This window comes from Rissa tridactyla, chromosome 8 (genome assembly GCF_028500815.1).
Source record: "Rissa tridactyla isolate bRisTri1 chromosome 8, bRisTri1.patW.cur.20221130, whole genome shotgun sequence".
Lineage (NCBI taxonomy): Eukaryota > Metazoa > Chordata > Aves > Charadriiformes > Laridae > Rissa > Rissa tridactyla.
In genome coordinates, this window is record NC_071473.1 from 4,800,337 (window position 1) to 4,821,243 (window position 20,907).

Here is a 20,907-nt window from a genome sequence, read left to right on the forward strand (position 1 = left end):
AGAAGACGAGGGGGAGAATGGCCTCTGTGCAGATAGTGTCTGGCTGTGCCGGGAAGGAAAAAGAAGACAGAAGAAATGAGCTGTTGAACCCATGGTGATACGAGAGGGATGAGTGAGACATTTTAGGGAATAACCAAGCAATCAGCCAATCTCACAAGCAATTTGTCTTTCCTCATTATAAGGCAACACCATAGTGGGAGAAATGTAGGGCCATTCTTCAGAAGATTTATTGCCCTGTAGCATCTGCGTGAGAAAACTCTAAGTGCTGAGTAGAGCAGGAAATTGGAAGTAGATTGCACAACCTGCAATTCAACAAAGTTCTTGGACCTTCTGTGGAAAGGCAGTGCTGGAGTTTCAGAGCTGGCTCTAGCTTTTAAGGCTTTCTCAGTCTTGGGAGAAGAACCAGTGTAGAGCTGATGGAGGCTTTGTCATTTGTCATAATAAGAGCATCCTGGAGCGCCGCTTTAACCAATACAGAGGAAAATACCTTCCAGTGCTGTGATGGATCTAACCGTGCCTAAGACTGGCCAACCAAATGCTACTGGAGTTTACAGGACCTGTGACAAGAGAGGGGTGCCTGTGTTTCCTGCCTGTGAACATATCTCTTCACAGCCCTCTGTATGTACAGCATTTTCTCAGAAACCAGCCTCAGGGACAATTATACATTAATAGCTACTTCTTTCAGAAGCAGCCAGCCCTGCTCCTGAGAAACAGCTATTTTCAGGCAGTCTTGTTCCTGAGGAACTGCTATTTTTAGTGAGTTCTATTTCTGAGGAAAAAAAAAAAAAGAAGCAGCCATTTCTGTATCCCTCCACCATGGCCCAGACCCACTGGCTGTGGTTGACTTGCATTTTGCAATAAACATTTCCTCTTTGCATCTCAGTAGCCTGAAGAAAGTGGTTCTCCAGCCATTACAGAAAGCAGCAATCTGAGCTGGGGCTAATTATGCAGGGAGGACTTGTGGGAGGCAAAGCCACATTCACATACTATAGATTCCATTAGAACGAGTAGGGAGATGTAATGGGGCTCTCCTGGGAGATGCAGGACTTTTAGATACCTAATTTGGAAGTCCGTTCTGGTATCCATTTTCAACATCCCAAGAGTAATGATTAATCCTGTACTCCAGGTTTCTCTGAATCAGTTTGTAGCTGTAGTAAATATGGGCTGAACATGATAACGTCATTGATGCTATGGGTAAATGACTTGAGGCAAGAGAAGCTCAGGTTTTGTGGCCATTAACTCACTGTGAACAGTCATCTGGCAGCAATTTCGACTCAGGAATCTGCAGCTGAGATAAAAAAGGCTCTGTCAGAGCTGAGGAATGTGGTGTTTTGCAATATAAGTATCTAATATGCTGAAGGCCCCATAAACGCACCCCAGCAATGCTGTGTTCTCATTCCTGCAGCATCCCAACAGCATGGACCTGGAGATCTTCCGTATGTTCTTGCAGCCATGGCCTTTCAAGGGGCATTTGGTAGATGCAACCACATGAAAATTCCAGTAATACCTTTTTGTTATTCACAGATTTAATGCAAATGCTGGTGTCCTGACACAAGGGTGAAGTGATCCTCACCATGCTGAAGCTGGCCTGAATTTCAGCAGAGCCTGTGCAAAGTTCATCTCAGGTGTGTTATGATCTATTCCCTACAGCAGCTTCTGCCTCTGATAGGTGTGTGGCTGACAGCAACAGCTTTGGATAACAGTGGCATCAGCAAAGAATATACACTGGAACCATGTCTTGGCAGGTTTATATATACGAGTAGGTCTTTCCTTGGCAGGGTGTTGCTATCTGGATTCAACAGAATCAGCAGCTTTAATCTTTGAACAGGGTCATGGCAGTACTGAAAAAAAGCCGCCCATCCTTGCTCTGGCACCATTTGCTTAGGGGCTGCTCTCTAAAGACTCTGGTGTGTGTGTGGTCTGAAGGTCACTTTCTCGGAGAGAGGCTTTTCTTTCCTGTCGAAGTGAGAAGGGGAGGCTGTTAGCAGTTCAGCGTGGTAAGCAGTTTCCCTTTGCTCTTGTGCAGGCAATACTGATGAACTTGGTCTCTAAGTGAAGATTATTTATCTTGTTTTTAACCCTCTGCAAGAGAGGAACTTGGTTGTGTTTGTCCTGCAAAACCAGACACTTCCCCCCACCCCTCTTTTTAAAAAATATTCCTCATATCCTCCTATCTCCAGGAAAAGTCATTATCTCTGGACAGTTTCTTGAAACCCAATTGCCTTTGTATTCTGGTCATAAGCAGAGCATTGTTCAAAGTGCGAGTGAGTCGTGGCTGCTTTTATCACACCGAGAGCCCATTATTGGCACTTTTCCCTTTTTACTGCTTCACTAGAGAAAGGCAGGCGAAAAAATGGGACAGAAATCTAGGAAATGAAGGGTAATTTACAGTTCACAAAGGGGCAGTAAAAATTAATTAGCTGTCTGAGGATCTATTCCGACCTGGGCCATGGAGTTTGTGCCAGCTCTTTGCATTGCTTAAACTGTCTGTGCTGGGCTAGGCTGCTGAGATCAGGCTTGTGCTGTGAAATTAAGGCTCTTTGCTGAGGTAGAAGTCCTTTGGGGCATGCAAAATGTGTATGCACACCTAATTTGGTGTGCCAAAGAGACATGATGGTGCATATAACTCAAGTCATTACATGCTCAACTGGCTACTTTATGACGTTCACTATTAGTTGTCACAGTAACTGCTCATGTAAATTACGGATGCAGTTATCCACATAATTTAACACTGAGTTCCTTTGAAAATCCAGGCCTAATTCCTCCTCCTTTTCCATGTCGGTGTCTGCATGAATGAAACATGCTTTACATACCATATCCATATGGTCCGATTCCAAAAGGGGACAGAGCCCCAGGGGACCGGAGAGGTGACGAGACACTGGCCCCGCTTTGCTATGGACCAGTTTGGTCCTGCTGTGGGATGCAGGGACTGAGCAGCTCCAGCATCTTGCCAATCATGTTGCCAGCCCTCCAGTCAAGCCTGAGATCCCCACCTGGAGAAAGAACTTCACAAATCAGAAATGTCCTAAATTGGATCCTTTTTTGGTGCATAATTTTCAAAACTGTAATTTCCATTTGAGAACTATTTGTCCTGATCCTGAGCGTCAGCTGAACTCATTTTTTTTCCCTGTAGTTTAATTTAGGCAGCAGATGCCATCAGAATGTTAATGCCTTCTTAATTCTCACCTACATGCTTTTATTCTTATTAATTTGTTATCTGGGGCTTTAATATTCTATTTTTTTCCTACTTTGATCAGTTGAAATAATTTGATGGCAGCATTTCAACAGGGCTTGCAATGGGGAAGTGTGTAATGGTGCATCACCAATGTATGTTGCTGTGTATCCTGCAGCGTGCTCAGCTGTTGTGCTGTGAGAGCGTGAATCATGTGATGTTTTTAGGTGATTATAGATGAGGCCTTGCTTATCCCTGCTGTGAATAACTAGAGAGGGAACAAGCTTTAAGGACCAGTTCCCTGGTTCGGGATTTTGCCCGGTACAATCTAAGGGTTGCCGGTCCAGGAGTGTGACCCTAGCCCGTGGAAATGCATCTGAGCTTGCATTCAAGGTGCTTGGACAGCTGCCCGGCCACAGCGGATGCTTTCAGTCAGCGCCCTTAAACCCTTGGTACGAGGAGGCGATGGAGGTGTACCCACAGGACTCCCTGTTCTCCGCTCAGGGATGGTGCTTCCTAAAGGAGAGCCATGGGGAGTGGGGCAGGGAACTTTCCCAGCTGGGATGCAGTGCTGGAGGATGTTGCCTCCCATGACCAGAGGGCAGCAGGAGCTCTTTGCGGGCAGGTGGGGATGGATGGGTTCATTGCTGCTCCCCAGCCGATACCAGATCTGACTGTTGCTTGGGTAGAGGGAAGCAGCAGGTTTGGCTTCCGAGCCAGGTGTAGTGAATGCTACCTAGGAAAGGACGTCTCAAGCTGGCTAGAAGTAACAAAAATAAAGTTAAGGAGTGCCAGAGAAAATGAAAGGTTTTACTAATTTAAGCAAAACACTTCTGCTTAAAGGAAGAGGAAGAAAAATGCCCAAGCCCCAGACAGTTCCTGTCAGTGTGGTTTGCTCCCTCCTGGCAGCAGAGAGAGGGGAAGCCTCGCAAAACCTTGCTGACCACTTGGTACAACTTCGACAAGCAAAGAAGCCCTTTTGCCCAGGAGACCATGGGAATGACCTGAATCCACCTGGAGGAGGTAAATAAATAGAGGGAGAGGGGAACTATTTGACTCTTTACATTGTGACAAAACTCCGCTCTTAGTGCGCTTACAGGTAGGTTTCGGGTAGGCAGCTGGAAGGTTATTTTATCACAACTGAAAGATACATGATGAGATTTTCTAGAGGGATTCTTCCGCATTGTGAGATAAAAGACGGAAGAGAAAGGGATGAATCAACATTTTACTTTGCTGCTTCTCAAGCCCAGTTTCTACAGTGGGTTCCAACATGTGCATACTTAGTGCTCTAAATTGGCTTTACCTACCCTTAAACTCTTCAGTTTCTCCTAGTAAATCTAAGACTCTGGGCTTGCAAATACACCTTCTCCTAATGCCACTGGCTCAATTTTGGGAGGCACTAATTCAGGAATACGGGTGTGATTCTCTGTGTTCTTGTTATTGCTTGTTATTTAGGGGATGAAATATGTGTCTTGGGTTGTCCCCCAGACTTCCTGGGAAAAGCATGGGACCGGGTTCCATTTTACCCCTCCAATACTATTTGCAGATACCAGAGGGTCAGAGCAAACATCTCTTTTCATTGGATCCTATCTACAGGATGAGGGATGTGGAAAATTGCAGTCACATGGTTGGCTTTTTGCAAAGAAGTTTTTGAAAGTGAGTTTGTGTTTAAGTAAGCAATAGCCTGCTTTTGCACTCCCAAATGTCTGAGTAAAGTCCCAACCCAGATGTGCCCTTTATAGACTGTTATGAATAACTGGCTAGTCTGTGTGGGTTTTTGCACAGGATCTGTGCTCCGAGCCAGGCAAACGCTAGCCAGTACTGTGTGCTCAGAAGTGCTGATTGTGTTCGTTGGAGCACAGTGACTCCAGATCAGAGCTTGCTCGTGTCCAGGCAGCCTGAAGGGTGACTGAAATGGTAACGAGCTTGTGAAAGAAAATCTCTGCATTCAGACCAAAGACTGCATGAGGCAGGGGCCTGATTAACAGCTGCATCCAGCAGTTTGGTGGGAAAAATCTGAGTAGGGTGAAACTGTGGCTTTTATTTGGGCAGATGTAGTCCATCTGCTGATGGGATCAGGGATGGGACAGCATCCTCTGGAAAGCTAGGATTAAGATACACAAGCAGTGCATGCAAATTAGGCGTCAGATTATGCACATGCAAACCATGACAGTCTTCTGGTATTTTGGTTGGCTTCCAGGTTCGGATTTGGAGCACTTTATTTCTGGTGCATGAAGGCAGCAGCTGATATGCCATGTCTCAAAAGATGCTTCTGCCCCTGACGTCCGGATTCCAGCATGACCTGGTGCGATGGCAGCCACACAGCGCAGGCTGTCCCCCCTCCCTCCGTACTTCCCTCCACAGGAAACTGGATCCTTCTGCAAACTAGTCCCAGCTTGGACAGAGATGCCAGAGGAAAAAGTTTCAGAGGCCAGGTCCTTCCACAGGCTGTGCCCTGTCCATCACCTTTGAAACTCAGTCCCATTAAGAGGCGATAGCTTTCTGGCTGATGCGAACTGCTGCATGACACATCGGATATTGTGTATAGGACTTGAAGAGGTCGATGAGAGCTATCTGAATCATTCATTACCCGGTGAAGTAGGTGAGTGACTGCTATTGTCCTTATCCTTTTAGAGAAGGATGCTCAAGCACAAAAAGGTTGAGAAATTTAGTGAAGGTCCCTAAAGGAGGAAGCATCAGAGCTCTGAAACAATGCTTGGTCCCATGTTCAGACAATTATTCTTCACTTGTTTCTGTCTGAAAATCATGTAGTAAGGAATAGTGTTACTACGGCTGGTCAGCTTGTGCCGTAGAAACACCATAATGTGAATTTAGTCTTTTACGCTATTTTTTCGTAGCCCATGAATCAGTCCCAGTTCACCAAACAGTTCCCGCTGTGTCTCCATGATAAGCTTTCCCTCTTGATAGGTGTTCTGTGTGCTTGGTTGGTCACTTGGTTCATGTGGGGGTTTTCCTGATTCTTGTTCTGAGGAATGGGGCTGTTTTTTGTAAACAAGGAAATTCTAAATGTTAGATTGCTGCTAACATTCCCTGGGACTGCGTGGAAGGGTTCATTCTTCCTGAATGGTTTCTTTGGTTCTCAGCAGCTCTCGCGCCATTCACAAATAATGTTCTTATTTGTGTCAACATTGACTCGGGCACCAGCGGTGCCAGGTGCTGTACAAACACAGAGCAATGGGTGGTCCTTGTCCTAAGGAACGTATGAGATCAAGGTTTGTAGTGTGCTGCAGGTCAGGTCTGTCTTCATCCTTCCAGCTGTAATGCAATAGTGAGAGGTAAATAATGGAAAGAAAAAAGTGGAAAGAAGGTCTTCTGACTTGAGATGTGTATCTGAAGTAATTCCAGGATAGTGGGGAATAGAGAAATTCGTATGTATACACTGTTAAATATGCATAAATGAGGAACTTGAAGAGACCTTCTGTCTATTTGGGAACAGCTAGAATTCCTGCTAAATAAGACTCAGCAATTCATGTGGCAACTAGGGTGGTCTTGATTTTTAACCAATAAAAGAACCAGCCTCTTGATCCCTGGCTTTTTTGCAGTATCTGTTTCTTTCTCTCTTTTCCCAGCCAAATGCTCAAACATACCCAGAAAAGCCTGTTCTTTTCCCAGCTGGCTGCATCTCTGTGGAGAGAGTCTGTGGCCCTCTCCCATTTCAGGCCCGTTTGACCTTGCCTTGTAACCAGATGTTTCACTGGAGAACTTACACTTGGGTTGCGTTCAGCTGCTGGTGAACTCTCTGCCTCGGTCAAACGGCTGTAAACAAAACCAGCCCAAGAAAAACAAAACCTTTTCTAAACTGAGTTGGCCAAGGACAGATCTGAGTCCAGAGATGCAGATGTCTGTTAGCATGTTGATGAGGCTGCAGAGAGAAGCTCATCTGCCATCCCTGATCTTCAAAGATGGCTTTCACTTAGCTGAGGGATTGTTTTTTTGGGATAACAACTATTGTTCCCCTTGTTTCCAGGGCTTTGGAGATACATGACACACAGACCCCTTCCAATGCTGCCCACGGTTCATCATACTGTTTGCAGCTGTCCCTGCATTTGAGTGAGTTTCTGGCCAAGAGTATTTAGAAAGTGGTGGCTTGCTGGCCTGAAAGTTTCAGAAGAACAAATCACAAGAACACCATAGCAAAATGATTAGTCAGAGACATCCTTTATTCCGACAGGCACATCACATGCCTGTTGAGATTATTCACCTGGCACTTGTAGACGGGCTTTCTGCAGAAACGGTCCTGTCTTCCACACTTGATCAGGAGAAGACGCCAGTAGTGTCTTCTGGGGTTAACACTTCAGTGGGCGTTTAGGTTGTCAGAACGTTGTTCTTCAGTTTGGGAAGTGGCCAACTCTCAGAGTTCCTGTTTTGCACAAGATATGTTGGGGCTGATCATTAGCTTAGATGTGCTGAGAGCCTCACTTGCAAGATGGCATCTAGAACACCATGGGGTCCCCTCATCCTGTAGTGGCAAGTTACAGGAGTTGGAGGCTGCTGCCCCAGGCTGTTCCAGCTTGGTTTGGACCTGGGAATCAGATCTGGGAAGACTTTTTCCATTTGAGTTGTGCTTGGCCAGGTTAGAGGGCAGAGGGGCTGTGCAAACTGCAAGATTTGCCCCATCATCTCTGAACAGAATCAGATCTTGAGCCAGAGCCCTTCTCCCGTGAAAGGGTGTATTATGCCGAGTTGAGATCACTGGGAGAGGGATTGCTTGGCACACTGATCACTGCTGTACCAGGAAGGATGGAGGCCTGTGACTGAGCAGCGTACACACAGAATCGTGTTGATACCCACACCAGTGATTTCTCCTCCAAAAGGGTCAGACTTGCCTGTCCCTGAACATCTGCTACCACTAAGCAGACATCCACCACTGTGTTGAGATATTTATCCAATATTCAGTATTCCTTCAGAGGGAAACGTGCCATCTCCCGCTCCTACATGTATACTAGCTCCACTTTCTACAGCCAAGTACCAGCTTGCCGTAGGAAATGTCGAGGTGACCTGGCTACAGCCCATGGCCACTTTCTCCACTGATCCGTCTCTGGCCCCATAAATCATTTTTAATAACCAGAGTGCTCTTAATGCAGCAGTTCTAATGTGGGGTAGATCTGTTTAACCTAATCTGAGTATTAAAGCTGGTCACAGTGATATCTGAGCACCTGTGACTTCCTCAGTCCAGCTAGAATTCAGGACTGCGAAGCCAATGGCTTTTCCTGTTCATGCTGTACTGGCACATCCCTCTTGGGGTGATTAATACCTTGCTGAGATGGCATTAAGGTCAGTTACACCAAGGTAAGGAAGAGATTAATAGGGCCAATGGGCAGATATTCCTTTCAGATTCTCAAATGAAAAAGTTTGCAGACTTCCTAGACCTTGTCTTCAGTATCTCAGGGAGACATTCTTCTTTTGTAAGAGGCTTGGGGTGGCATTGCTCAGCCAACTGGGCACAAGGAGAGAGCTGGAAAGAGGAAGGGATCTGATAACACTGTTTTGCCCTCTGTGCTTAGCTCGACACTTCATTCTGTTTTAAACATCCGCTTCATCATTCCTGCTGTCCAATATCTCACTATGGCCTCAGCAAGAGCTATTTTAATCCCTCATCATTCATCGGGAGGCCCCTTCCTGTTGCCTTTCTATCTGCTCCCGCATGCATGTATGTGCATCTCTCCATCGAGAAATCCCCTCTGCTAGCTGTTGTCAGAAAGGTCACCCAGGGATATTCACAAACAGCAGGTGTAAAATTAACAACTGGTGCGATTCCAATCATCTGGCAGGAAGGAAAACATTGGACAATAGGTAGAGCCAGGGTAAAGTTTCCAGCTGAAGGCTCATTGCCTGATATAGGACGGCAGATCGGTGGGCTGGGAACTCTCCTAAGAATGTGAAACCGATAGGGTATTAGCAGGCTCTCTCTGCCCCTCCAACACAATTGTTTTCAGCTTGCTGAAAAATATTTGGAAATGTTACCGAGCAGGACGTGTGGGCGAGAAGGCATCCTCCAGCCAATCAGCTGAGTAGATTTCAGCCCTCCCCTTGAATTTCAAGCTTTTGTTTTCCCTGATGGAAAGGAAGGTGAATCGTCCATGATTAATTTAGGGATCTTAAAGCATTTTGGATGAGTTCCTGCAGCACACTAACAAGTGGTGCTCTCAAGGATTACGGAAATTGTAGAGAGATGGCAAGATAGATGGGTGGATATATGATCAATACAGATTCTGACCCATTATAATTTTTGTTAGTGGAACTGATTTTAGCTGCATGAAACAATGTGAGTATGACTCAATAATGGCATCTTGATGGTATAAGTTTTTTGAAGTCATGAATGGTAGATCTTAGAATCATAGAATCATCTAAGTCGAAAGGGACCTTTGAGGTCATTGAGTCCAACCATCAACCTAATACTGCCAAAACCACCACTGAACCATGTCCCTCAACACCACGTCTACCCATCTTTTAAATTCCTCCAGGGATGGCGATTCCACCACTTCCCTGGGCAGCCTGTGCCAATGTTTGATAACCCTTTTGGTGAAGAATTTTTTCCTAATATCCAATCTAAACCTCCCCTGGCGCAACTTGAGGCCATTTCTTCTTGTCCTATTACTTGTTACTTGGGAGAAGAGATCAACTTCCACCTCGCTATGACCTCCTTTCAGGTAGTTGTAGAGAGAAATGAGGTCTCCCCTCAGCCTTCTTTTCTTCAGAATAAACAAGCCCAGTTCCCTCAGCCGCTCCTCATAAGACTTGTTCTCCACATCCCTCACCAGCTTCGTTGCCCTTCTCTGGACATGGTCCAGCACCTCAATGTCTTTCTTGTAGTGAGGGTCCCAAAACTGAACACAGTACTCGAGGTGGGGCCTCACCAGTGCCGAGTACAGGGGGACAATCAGATCTTGTTAGATCTTGACCAATGTCAACAACCAGAATGGTGGCTTGAGTCCATGAGCACAGGAGTAAGATTTACTGTATAATTCAGGCTGTGGATGTACCCAAGGAAAGTTGGCAGCACTGAAAACAGTGAAGACAATGGAGAATGGAAAAGATTGTTGAGAAGTTTTGTTTAAACCATGGTGAGCTAAGTTGTTCTGCAAGTAGTAGAGAGAATGCAGTAGCTCTTCCCAGCATGGAGAAAGAGTTTGGCCAGAGGTTTTAACTAACAGCCTTTCCTTTGCTCGTGTTCAAACACAGAAGCCTTGCCTCTATGAAGTAAGAGTAAATGTATGGGGATCACTGCACCTCAAGACTGCTACATTGGTGTCTACAGCTGTCTAACTTCTTTGGTCTTCTCTGCCCTTCTCCTTCCTCACCCTCAAAGCTGTCAGTTAGTGTGACATGACACCAGGTTTCTTTTGGCAAAATACTACCACACCACAAACAGAACCTGTAGGCTTCTGTCTGTCTTACACAGTGTCCATCATCTGCTTAACCAGGTTTGGTACAAGCTCCATCCAACCACAATACAATTAGTGCTGAAAAACTGCTCTTGCAGGTCCCTGAGCCTATGTAGGGATCCCATTGCTCTCGCTTAGCAGGGATCTCGCACATGGACTGTGCTGACAAAGGATGCCTGGGCTGAGAGGAGGTCTGATAACGCTGTGTAACCCTGACATACGTTGTCAGCAGCGCTGCCATCGCCAACGACAGCAAGGGGGAGGACTGAAATTCTCCCGTTCAATTGGGCGAATTTGACACCTTCTCGTTCTTGTGTCCTCGTGGCTCGGCCACTTGACATTTCTAAACATTCTCAAGCAAGTTCACTGGAAAACTATCCCATGTCAGGAGCTGGTGATGTCAAGGCTAATAACAGTCCTGAGGTCAAATCCTTCTGATCCTTCAGGCAAGGACCTCAAGATTTGGCTCCAAGTCAATAACAAGGTCTGTCACGTCGACGATGGCTTATTATGAATCCCAGTGCAAGCCTTTCCCAAACAAAGTGCGTTCGTTTGGTTTTCCATGCAGGAAAAGGTTATTAGTTTCCAAAGGCAGCTTCCCTCTTCCTTGCATAGAGCAGCGAGCAAAACCAGTGAGCTTGGAATGGGCAACAGCACTTCGCCTCAGAGCAGGAGATGGGGACAATGATAAATCTTTATCTGGGAAGTTTTTCTCTTCCCCTCTGGAATGGTGCAAGATGATTGTTTTTGTCTCTAGAGATGCTGAGGTTTTCTTTCTGTGTCTCTTTCCATCATTTGGATCTTAGCAATACCACTCGGCTGCCTTTGTTAACGTGACAATGGACCTCAGAAAGAGGGATCGAGCCATATTGGGAAATGCACAGCTGGATGTCGGGGAAGGAGATAGCGAGGATCTTATTGGCTCACACTTGTGCTGCAGTGAATACAGGAATTGTAGGATGACATTCACTTTGCTATTACATTATAATCCTGACAGCGTGTTGAGAATGATGCCACTGGAACAGTGTCCAAAACGATAATTATAACCACTTCCTATTTTTAATTTCCTCTTAATAAGGGAACCAGTGGTCATCATCCTAACAATAATGATTCTGCTCTGCCCTTCCAGATGTCAGAACATTATAAAGCACGGGTCAACAAACACTGATGTCTCTCTACAGGCCTTTCTTCTGAACTGAAAACTCCGTGCAACCCATCCCACCCAGACACACACATCAGCAGGTATGAACCAGGGCGCTACAGAAAATGCCGTACCTGCTTTTCTGTTGGCCTCGTTTGAATCATGGAGAAATAAGGTGACTCACTCAATGTCCCGTGGTGAGTCAGTGGTAGAGAACAGATTCAGCTGTTCACATCTCCCCATTTTTCTCTGTCAAATGACCTTTTTGCTGTTTTTTAGAAGGCATTTGACATGAGGTTCCTAAATATGTAAGCTGATGTTCAGAATTGCTGAGTCCTCACTAGCTCCCCTCCAGGCAGTACCCAAACATGATATCCATGGGGAAAGCTGTCTTGTCTTGAATAACAGCAACCGCTAATGGTTATTCCTCTTTATGCGCTCATATATGTTTTTGCAGGTGGACTCCAGCTCTGCACACCCATCCAATCTGATGCACGCAGAACCAGCACAAGACAAGGAGGACCACAGCAGACAGCCCCAGTTTCCTGAACTGCTATTAACAACAACGTGCCTATTTCACACATCCCTCCTAAAGACCCGCCTGATGATAGGAAGTCCTTTGGCTGTGAGAGTTCGAGCTATGGTTGTCAAAAGTCTTAGCTAAGGGAAAGTTGGTCCATGTCACTTGGCCGAGTGATGCTTTTCTTCTGAACAGCTACTGACTCCAGAGAGAGTGGGTTTCTCATTTTGCAGAGCACTTATCTCCTGCTGGCTTACAGGAAGTTTCTGTAGGATCTCTCTACATTGAAGGTCAGATTTCATGTGTCTTCTGAGATCCTAGAACCAGGGTTCTACTGTGGTAGAAAAGCAGAAAGGAGAAGACTATATGAGGTTAGCAACATCTGAGCAAAACAGCATTTATGGCTCAGACAGCCATTCCAATTATCCAGCACTTAGGCATTGAGAAGATTCAGATAAGAGGTCTCAGATTTAGCTCCTCTCTTCTCTCTGCAAGTTAATGTGCCACTTTCCTTTTTTTTTTTTTTAAGCAGACAATCAAATCCTTGATAGCAAATTTCAAGTTAACAGGAAAAGACTGTGTCTGCAGAGAATGGAAAGAACCATTTTGGCTCTAGTGAATTTTGTGATCCACCTGAAGCATGGGTAGCTATCATTACACACTACTTAAACGAGCTAGCGAGCTTGTTGCAAGAGTAGCTGGATAAAATCCTATGGCTTTTTAATAAAAATATCTGAATCCATGATACATCATTTGCTGTACTGGATAAAACCTAACTGAGCTCCTGTTATGCTTCCATCAGGGCTATTTATACACTGTGACAATGCAGGAGCCTAGTTTCCGACTTCTGCCTTAAATCTGAGAAGAGTCAATTGAAAATCTTATAGTTCCTGCAGTATTAGGTCATATGAAAACCTTAACAAAAGCTCTGCTCTGTTGCCCCATCCATTTCTTCTCCATTGCAAGGGGGCAGACTGCCGAAAGAAGAGGTGTTATCACCAAGCTGATAGGAGCTGTCTCCCTTCCTTCCCTGGAGCATTTATACAGGTCAGTCCCTCTAATACGTAAGCTCTCATCTCCTGTCAGTTTCCTCATAGGAGAGCTTCCCAGTTTTTCTTCTCTCCTCACTGCATAGCCACCCACAAACAGCTTTTCAGTCATCTGAATGCTCGTAGATCACTAGCATATAGCAAAGCTTTGAGGAGCACGTGCAAACAACCTATATACTAATCCAGTAGCACAGTGTTGAGGCTTGTCTTTGTTTTCTGGGATAGGTAATCATCAACTTTGGAAGAGCTTCTTCCTTAACGCCTTGCTTCTAAAAGGTCATCAATCCAACCCTGCTTTCTACCAAGAGCTATGGCTCTAAACCCTGTTACACTTCCGAGTGATGCCCTTGGCACTCACCCATTCTAGCGACTTCTCGTTACCCGGGTATGTCAGCAAACACTTCTGCAGGGTCCTGACACCTGGTGTGAGGGTGAAGCAGCAGAAAAGCTCTGCTCCTCTGAGCCTTTTCTATCTACCACAGAGCTGACTGAATCTCTCCCCCTACTTGCCCTTTGCATTACGCTATGGGGCGGAGAGGAAGCAATCCTCTGAATCTAAAACTCTCCTACCCTTCTTTTCCCACACAAGTTAATTCCCAGCCCTGGCTTGCTTCTGCTCCAGCCCCCTTCTGAGCGTGCTCTCATTAAGACCCCAGAGGGAGGAGGTGATGCTCTGAAATTGTCTTAATTGCTCTTGTTTATGCTGGTTACGATGGCAATAAGTTGCCATGCAGAGGAGGCTTTCTTCAGATGTGCAGGTTCTCCATTGTTCCGTATTCTGAAGGATTGTCTGTAGGCAGCTCCAAGTCATTTACAACAATAGATTAATATGAAGATCAGTAATACTGGGTGACTCACAGTCACACACATGTAAGACCCGCCAATTGCTGTGACCTGCCACCGGATTTGAGGAGATGTTAAATGTTGCTGGTATGCTCTTGCAGGATGCTGAAGAGATAATGCTTTGCACTTGCAGTTTCTGCTATCCAGGAGCTCCCCAAACATGAATGGAGAACGCTGTTTTGCTAAGGCAGGCAGTGACTGTTACACTCACTGGAAAGCAGGGAACTGGCACAGAGTGTGTCTTTTGTCCAAGGTAAACTTTCAAGTGCCAAAGTTTAAACAGGGGTCAGGAATCCTGACTTTTAGTCCCTGATCTATCAGCCAGGAACTCTGTTGTCCAGATCCTAAAGAGGATCTTTTATGTGTGTTGTGTGCTACTTGTACTGTATCCCATTTGTCACCCTTGAAAAACAACAGAGAACATCTCCATCTCACAGGCTCTTCTCTGGACCTCTGCAGTACAGTGTCTGGGTCTTCAACTGGCAGAGACCCATTGGAGATGATGTTGATATTCCCCAGCTGTGGGTTTGCCCCTTCTGTCCCACTGTTCAGACTTAGGGCTTCATGCTAGGACTGACTGCATTGGACTCGGGGTACTTTGCTTTCCATTCTTACTTTTCCGGATAGTCCCAGTCTGCCAGATCAATATCAGAGACACCCTACATCCCTCTGATCCGTCCGTTGAACCAAGAGGTCTGTGTGCCATCCTTTCCCCTTTATTCTTGGCTCAGGTATATATGTGCCCTCCTACTATGTCCCCACTAGTCCCCATTCCTCTGGGATCCACCATTCTCCTTCCCTGTGCCAGACACTCCATGCATCCCCTGCCTTTCTCACCCGTCATTCTTTCTACTTCTCCCCTGCTGGCAGGGGCTCACCGTTTCCCCCATCTTTCCTTTCCTCCATGCCGGCTGAAAGGAGAGATGCCCACTCCCATTTTATCCCTGTCTGGGAGATACATTATTCAAAGAGTAGGGAACACAGGCAGAGTTGAGAGGAAGGCTGGGTGGTGCTGGAAGGAATTAACAGCTGCTCTTGACTCTAAAGTCCATCACAGAGCTGGGTCGAGCTGCTGAAACTCCTCACCAGTTTCCTATTTTCTGCCTATTTTCAGTCCTTGGATGCTGACAACAGCCCCATAATTTCCAGTGTCAGTTAGGTTTGGTGCTCTGTGTTACCATATCGCACGTACTCCAGCAAACGACAAGTGGAGAAATACTTTCCAGCTGAGTGTGAAAAATTGCCTTGCTTAGTCCATAAGTAATGTGCTTCGTTGCGTCTAGCTGATTTTCTTCCCCATATAAAACAGTGCAGTTTCTGCATAATTTTGCACATTAAAAAAACACCAGATCTCAAGAGCTTGATGGTGGGCCAGGCCCCAAGTGTGTCGCTGAGCAATTACTGAGTCCCGGCCTGCCTCAAGCTGAATAAAACCTTGAGGCAGAAGCTGTGGACCTGACCCCTGATTAGATCTGTGTGGGTTTCCATATTCATAACAACAGAAGTGTGCTTATACCAGGTCAGCAAAGGGCTGTCTTACATGTAGCCCCAAAGAGGGTACCTAGGAAGAAAAAGGAAGACTTTTCTTCCATAAATATGTATTTCATTTGGAAATATAACTTAATTAAATTGTTAGAAGTTCTATGTAATTAGTAACCCTCAGCGGATTTCTCTTCCACAAACTTTTCCAGACTCCCCTCAAGTTCATATCCAATTTTAGCTTTTTTGAACATCCTGTGGCAAGGAGTTCCTCAGCTTAACAACACATCTCCTTTCATTTGAACCTGAAATCCCCCTGTTCCCGGGAGGTTTTGAACCACCAGCCTTTTAGCTAGCAGTGGTACACGTTCACAAGCACCTTGAATTAGCCATATATTTAGCTGTAAAATTTGTCTACTTTCTCCATCCGTTTGAATCCACTATCTACTGTAAATCTGCACTGCAGCGTAGCCACCATGCTGGAAGGAGAAATGCAGAAGAACTTGAAGGTCTTAGAATGAAATAGTGCCAAGTACCTGCATGAGGTACCAGTGGTCACCTATGAAAGAACCCCCTTGGAGTCACCACATGCTGCCATCACTAGACGGTGACATCTCCCAAGCTTTGGAGCAGACCTGGTTGACAATCCAGAAGAGGGCAATGGTGACACATCCTCACTGATGCTCTGAGCACCACATCAGCTGAGGACAGCCACTGTGGGAACATAGCCAAATAGCCAAACAACCTTGGCTAGCAAATCTACATGTTCCTGGCTGTTTTGTGGCAAGCAGATTGAAGTGGGAGGCAGCTTTCAGCTACTCTCTCAGGTCAGATGGGACTGTCAGTCAATTGTTAATTATGACTCTTCTTCTTACTAATTTCTGTAACTTCTATCACCATGGCAGCTAACTGCCGTGGAAAGATTCAGCCAGAAAAAGGAGAAGACAACCAAACTTTTCATAGCAAGGGAACAGGAACTAGCTACAGAGGAGGGGGGGTGGAGGAAGAGATCTGTAAATTGTCTTCTAGGAGAGCCTGACGCCATGCTTTGAAAGCTGGTCAGGTTTGGCTTTGCATGGTCCTATCAAAGGGAGTCAAACCTGTATTCTGACTGTCCTGTGCTTGAGACCTTGCGTCCAGCTAGCCTGGTCCCAGCACAGCTCATGATGAGTATGCGGTACCTGTTCATTGCACAGGATGCTGGGCACTACGATTTTTCTTAGTCTGTGCCAATTAGTGGAAAACTGCATTAATATCACATCTTCTCTGCCCTGACCTGGTCAGTCGATCAGTTCTAATCTGTGATGATGGCTGTGTCCCCGCATAGGGAGGGACAAGGAGAAACTTGACAGCACTTTGAGCTCTGATTAATTTTTAAACTTCCTCTTTTTCTGCTTATTTTGTAGCTTTTGTCCTGATGCTGAATGTGTTGTTTGCCCCGTGTGTCACTTCCAGAGGAATACTGTGGAGATGAAATGCCACTCAGCCATCACACGGCATTTTACCCATGGGAGCTGGATGGGAAGCCGTAGGCTGGGACCGCACAGGGTCCTAGGACAGCTGGCCACTTCTGTCCCTGCAGCACCCCACAGGAACATAGTCACACAGCGCCTCTGTATTTCTGTACGTGGGCAGAGCGGGTTGCATGGGATCGTTAAAACAGCAGCCATTTTGTTGCTGTTTTGCAGCAACACCACACGATTCTTGCTAAAATGACTGTGTCTGGCCCATTCAGCAATTTTCATTTCTGATTAAGCTTTCCAGCCTGTAGGTATCTTCTCTCACACCTGTCTTACCATTTCCATTTAGAAGGACTTAATTTACAAACCCATTGTACCTGGCCTCGCACAGACCAAGCCAATTTATTTTACATAATGCCTCAGCACTTTAGGGAAACGGACTTGTTCTAAATCCTTTCTGAAGGGAAGGGTGGACTCGTGCTTCAGGTATTGGTTTGAGATCCAGGAGAAATGGACCCTGTTCTGACAGTGTCCACAGATTTCCTGAGACCTTTATCGAATCACTGACCCTGCCTTGAACATAACTTCTGTATCTGGAAAATAATCAACACCACAACACTTTCCCTGCCTCTGGTTCTAGGAGGATAAACGTAGTATCTAGATGGCATCAAGGCCCTTGTGTTCTGTGCTTTACAAATAGAATAAAAAGCTGATTTCCGTGCTGGAGGGACTTCAGTGTGTAAGTGCAAGATGGGGACAACAGGCAGGTGCAGGTCTGCTGAGAAGCAATGAAACAAGGCAGAGCTGATGGGCAAACAGACCCTGGGCATTGCCCACCAGCTGCCTAGCTGCTGTCAGCCTTTCCATCGGCATCTCATCAGGGATGAGCAGGGAGAGAACGAATCACTCCGTGGGCGTTCACAGGAAGCTACCCCCGAGCGCGAGGGAGAGGCACGGGACAACGCACACGAGGGGCGGTTTGAGAATCCACGTGGGTGATCTTCCCAGCAAGCCTGGGGGACAGGAGACTCCGTGATATGCCTGAAGGAGGCACAGACACCCCCCTCCTCGGCAGAGAACTCAGCTGGCAAGATTTAATCTTTTCATTCACTTGTGGTTTTTCTGTTTGTTCACTAACTGGACCCCTGGACTTTGCTTTTCAAGGTTCTTTCCTTTCTCTTTCGTTGCCACCGCCACAGCAACACGTGAGTGTGAGAAGTTACGTGCAGGGGAAGATTAATTTGCACTGAGGAGGTGACTCGAATCCTTTGCAGACCCCACTGGAGCCAGTAAATCTGAAGGCAGGTGCTCCCCATCCATGGGGCCATGAGCAGGGGTGAACCTTCCAGTGGCTACATGCCCTCCGGAGCTCTCATCACTGTCAGTCAAGCTCTTCCCCTCAAAAACAGTAGCAGAGGAAGCTCAAGAAGTATTGCTTTTTAATTTCAGTGCTGCCACAGTCACTGACGTCCTCACTAATCCTCTTGCGGCAGCAGGCTGCTAATCAAAAACTCTTTGCTCGCCACTTTGGCATCATTCTGGGAAGCCAACGGAGCGCAGAGATGCTCAATTCCTCCCCCTCCACACACCTTCCATTGTCTTCAGGACTGACAGCTCTGATGTGGAGCAGTGATAAAAGCCAGCTGATGCTGTCAGGACCTGGTACAATTGCACCGCAGGGAAAAAGGCGACTGGCTCTGACTCATCCCAGCCGCCTGGAGCTCAAGATGCCTTGCACGCGTGCTGTCTCTTGGCACGGCTTATCACGGAGCGATGCACCTTTGGTGGGTCCTGGAGTTGACCGTAGTCCTTTGAAAGGGTGGTGGCCAACTGGGTGGCCAGCATCCTTTCAGATGCTAGAAAAACCCACAGGAAAAAAAAAAAAAAAAAGGTTTGCAGATCTCTGCCGAAGTCTTTGGTGTGAATGGCGGAATAAAGGTTGTTGGTTGGATGTTTCTCTGCTTGACCTGTGTTCAGGGGTGTTTAGTAAAGCATTTGTGCAGTGAGTGGTAATCTATGACAGTAGCACCTCTCCTTCAGCTCCTCACATGCCCATCCTTATGGACTGAGCTGAGCTGGGGTTGAATTTCTGGGAGGCTCCAAAATGCAGAGGGTTCAGACTTGAAATGCATCAGGAATGCCAAGGCAAGAAGGGAAGGACATTCAAAGAGGAGAGGCTGGACTGTGGTGTGAACTTCTGGGTGACCTTGAGGAAACTGGCTCAATGCTGCCCGTCCTGGCCAGGTCAGCAGCTGACATTTCCATTACTGAAGGCAGAAACTTGGGGTCATTTCTGTTTCATTTTTTTACTTTTTCACAAATATGACATTGAATGAGAGGCATTAGGAGTTCCTCCTATAAATAGGTTCACCCCTGTCAAAGCTGGTTAAGTCATACCCAGTGTCAAGCCCATAAACAAGGTGCCTCTCAGATGCACTCACTGCCCAGAAGGCGCAGAGGGGTGTACAGGGAAGTTTGACAGCTCCCTCTTTGACTAGTTGGCGTTGGGACACCTGCTATTTTGAAGGCAACAAACATAATCATCCCCAGCGCCCATCTGGAGGACGTGGGGACAGAAGCAAAGCAGTCGAGGACCACTGCTGTATGTTGTAGCAGGAGTGAAGCCTCCCAGCCATGTTGCGAGAGGAGGCAGCTAAGGTGTAAAGTATGCAGGTGCTGGGACCTCCACGGCTGCTGTCACAGCAGCGGTTAAATGCTCTGATTTCATCCATTCCTTCAAGGTCTTTCCTCAGGTCTGGGGTGACCTGGAAACCCCGCGCTTTCGGTTGACTCAGTTTCCCCTGGAGGGAGCTGCAGTTTCCCATTCCGTTAGAGCTGCCCAGTTCTTCTTTAGCTCCGTCAGAAGCAGCAGTTTCAGCAGCATCTATTACAAAGCATCTTTGCCATACTGGAAGTCAGCTGGGGCACGGCAGCGAAGCCAGAGACACAAAGCAAAGCATCTTTGAAACGAGAGAGTGTAAGTGTCCCCCTGTGCCAGCTGCGGGGACATCTGGATGGAGCTGGCTCGGCACAGCTGCAGGGGTCACCAGGGTAATCCATCGTGGTGGCTCCGTAGCAGAGCACCTCGGGGCAGCAGGAGCTGGAGACCCTGAGGTCCCCTTCGCTTTGCTTCTCACCCCTGGGAGCTCCTTCCCACCTCTTCACCAAACTTTGTGCTGCTCTGAGACTGGGGGCTGCAAGGAACCTGTTCTGCTGAAGTGATGCAAGTGAATGTGTCTTAAAAAAAAACAAAGAAGGATTTTAAAAAAAAAAAAAAAATAGATAATTTCTGTGGTCTGATTTCCCCACAGATCCACAAGCAGTTGCATCAGTACAGCTGAGGGGGTGGAAAACTGAAGTGGGGGAAGAAAGGAACAAAAACTTTCTAAGGCAGCTCTACCACTGAATTTTTTTCTGTAACTATATGGAGACCTATAGCTGCTTGTCCCTTCCAGACTTTAAGAGCTGTCTGGTTCTTGTGTGCAGAGACACAGGCAGCAGAGCGGAGAGGAGAGATGATTTGTTTGGAGCTGAACTGGGAGAAGCTTAGCAGGGGAGGAATTGCTACTTGTTCTGAGATAGGCTAATTATATTCTGTGTCCTTGGAAGCCAACCCTTTTCTACTCTGCTTGCATAATAGAGATCCTATAGCTTTTCACAGAAGTACGAGGGTTTCCCTCCCACCACCGCTGTACACAGCAGCCTGTCCCGCTGCCAGCCTCCAGCCCAGAAGCGTCTGGATGTCAGTCCTGCATTCCCCGGAGGGCTGCTGAAGCACTTTGGATTCCTCGGAGATGGAAACCTTTCTAGAAACGCAGGGTAGAGTTACTCTAATTC

At 46.6% G+C, this 20,907-nt stretch overlaps 1 long non-coding RNA gene across 2 annotated transcripts; it reads left to right on the forward strand.

Moving 5' to 3' along the window:
• The first annotated feature begins 1,539 nt into the window (after window positions 1-1,539).
• On the forward strand, window positions 1,540-19,006 carry LOC128914283 (uncharacterized). 2 transcript variants are annotated; one of them, XR_008468228.1, is made up of 6 exons: window positions 1,540-1,625; window positions 4,016-4,195; window positions 5,373-5,774; window positions 11,760-11,820; window positions 12,177-13,286; window positions 17,017-19,006. It is a non-coding gene; the product is annotated as an uncharacterized LOC128914283 (long non-coding RNA). The 2 variants fall into 2 exon arrangements; XR_008468229.1 differs by having other exon boundaries at window positions 12,177-12,529.
• The last annotated feature ends 1,901 nt before the right edge of the window (window positions 19,007-20,907 follow it).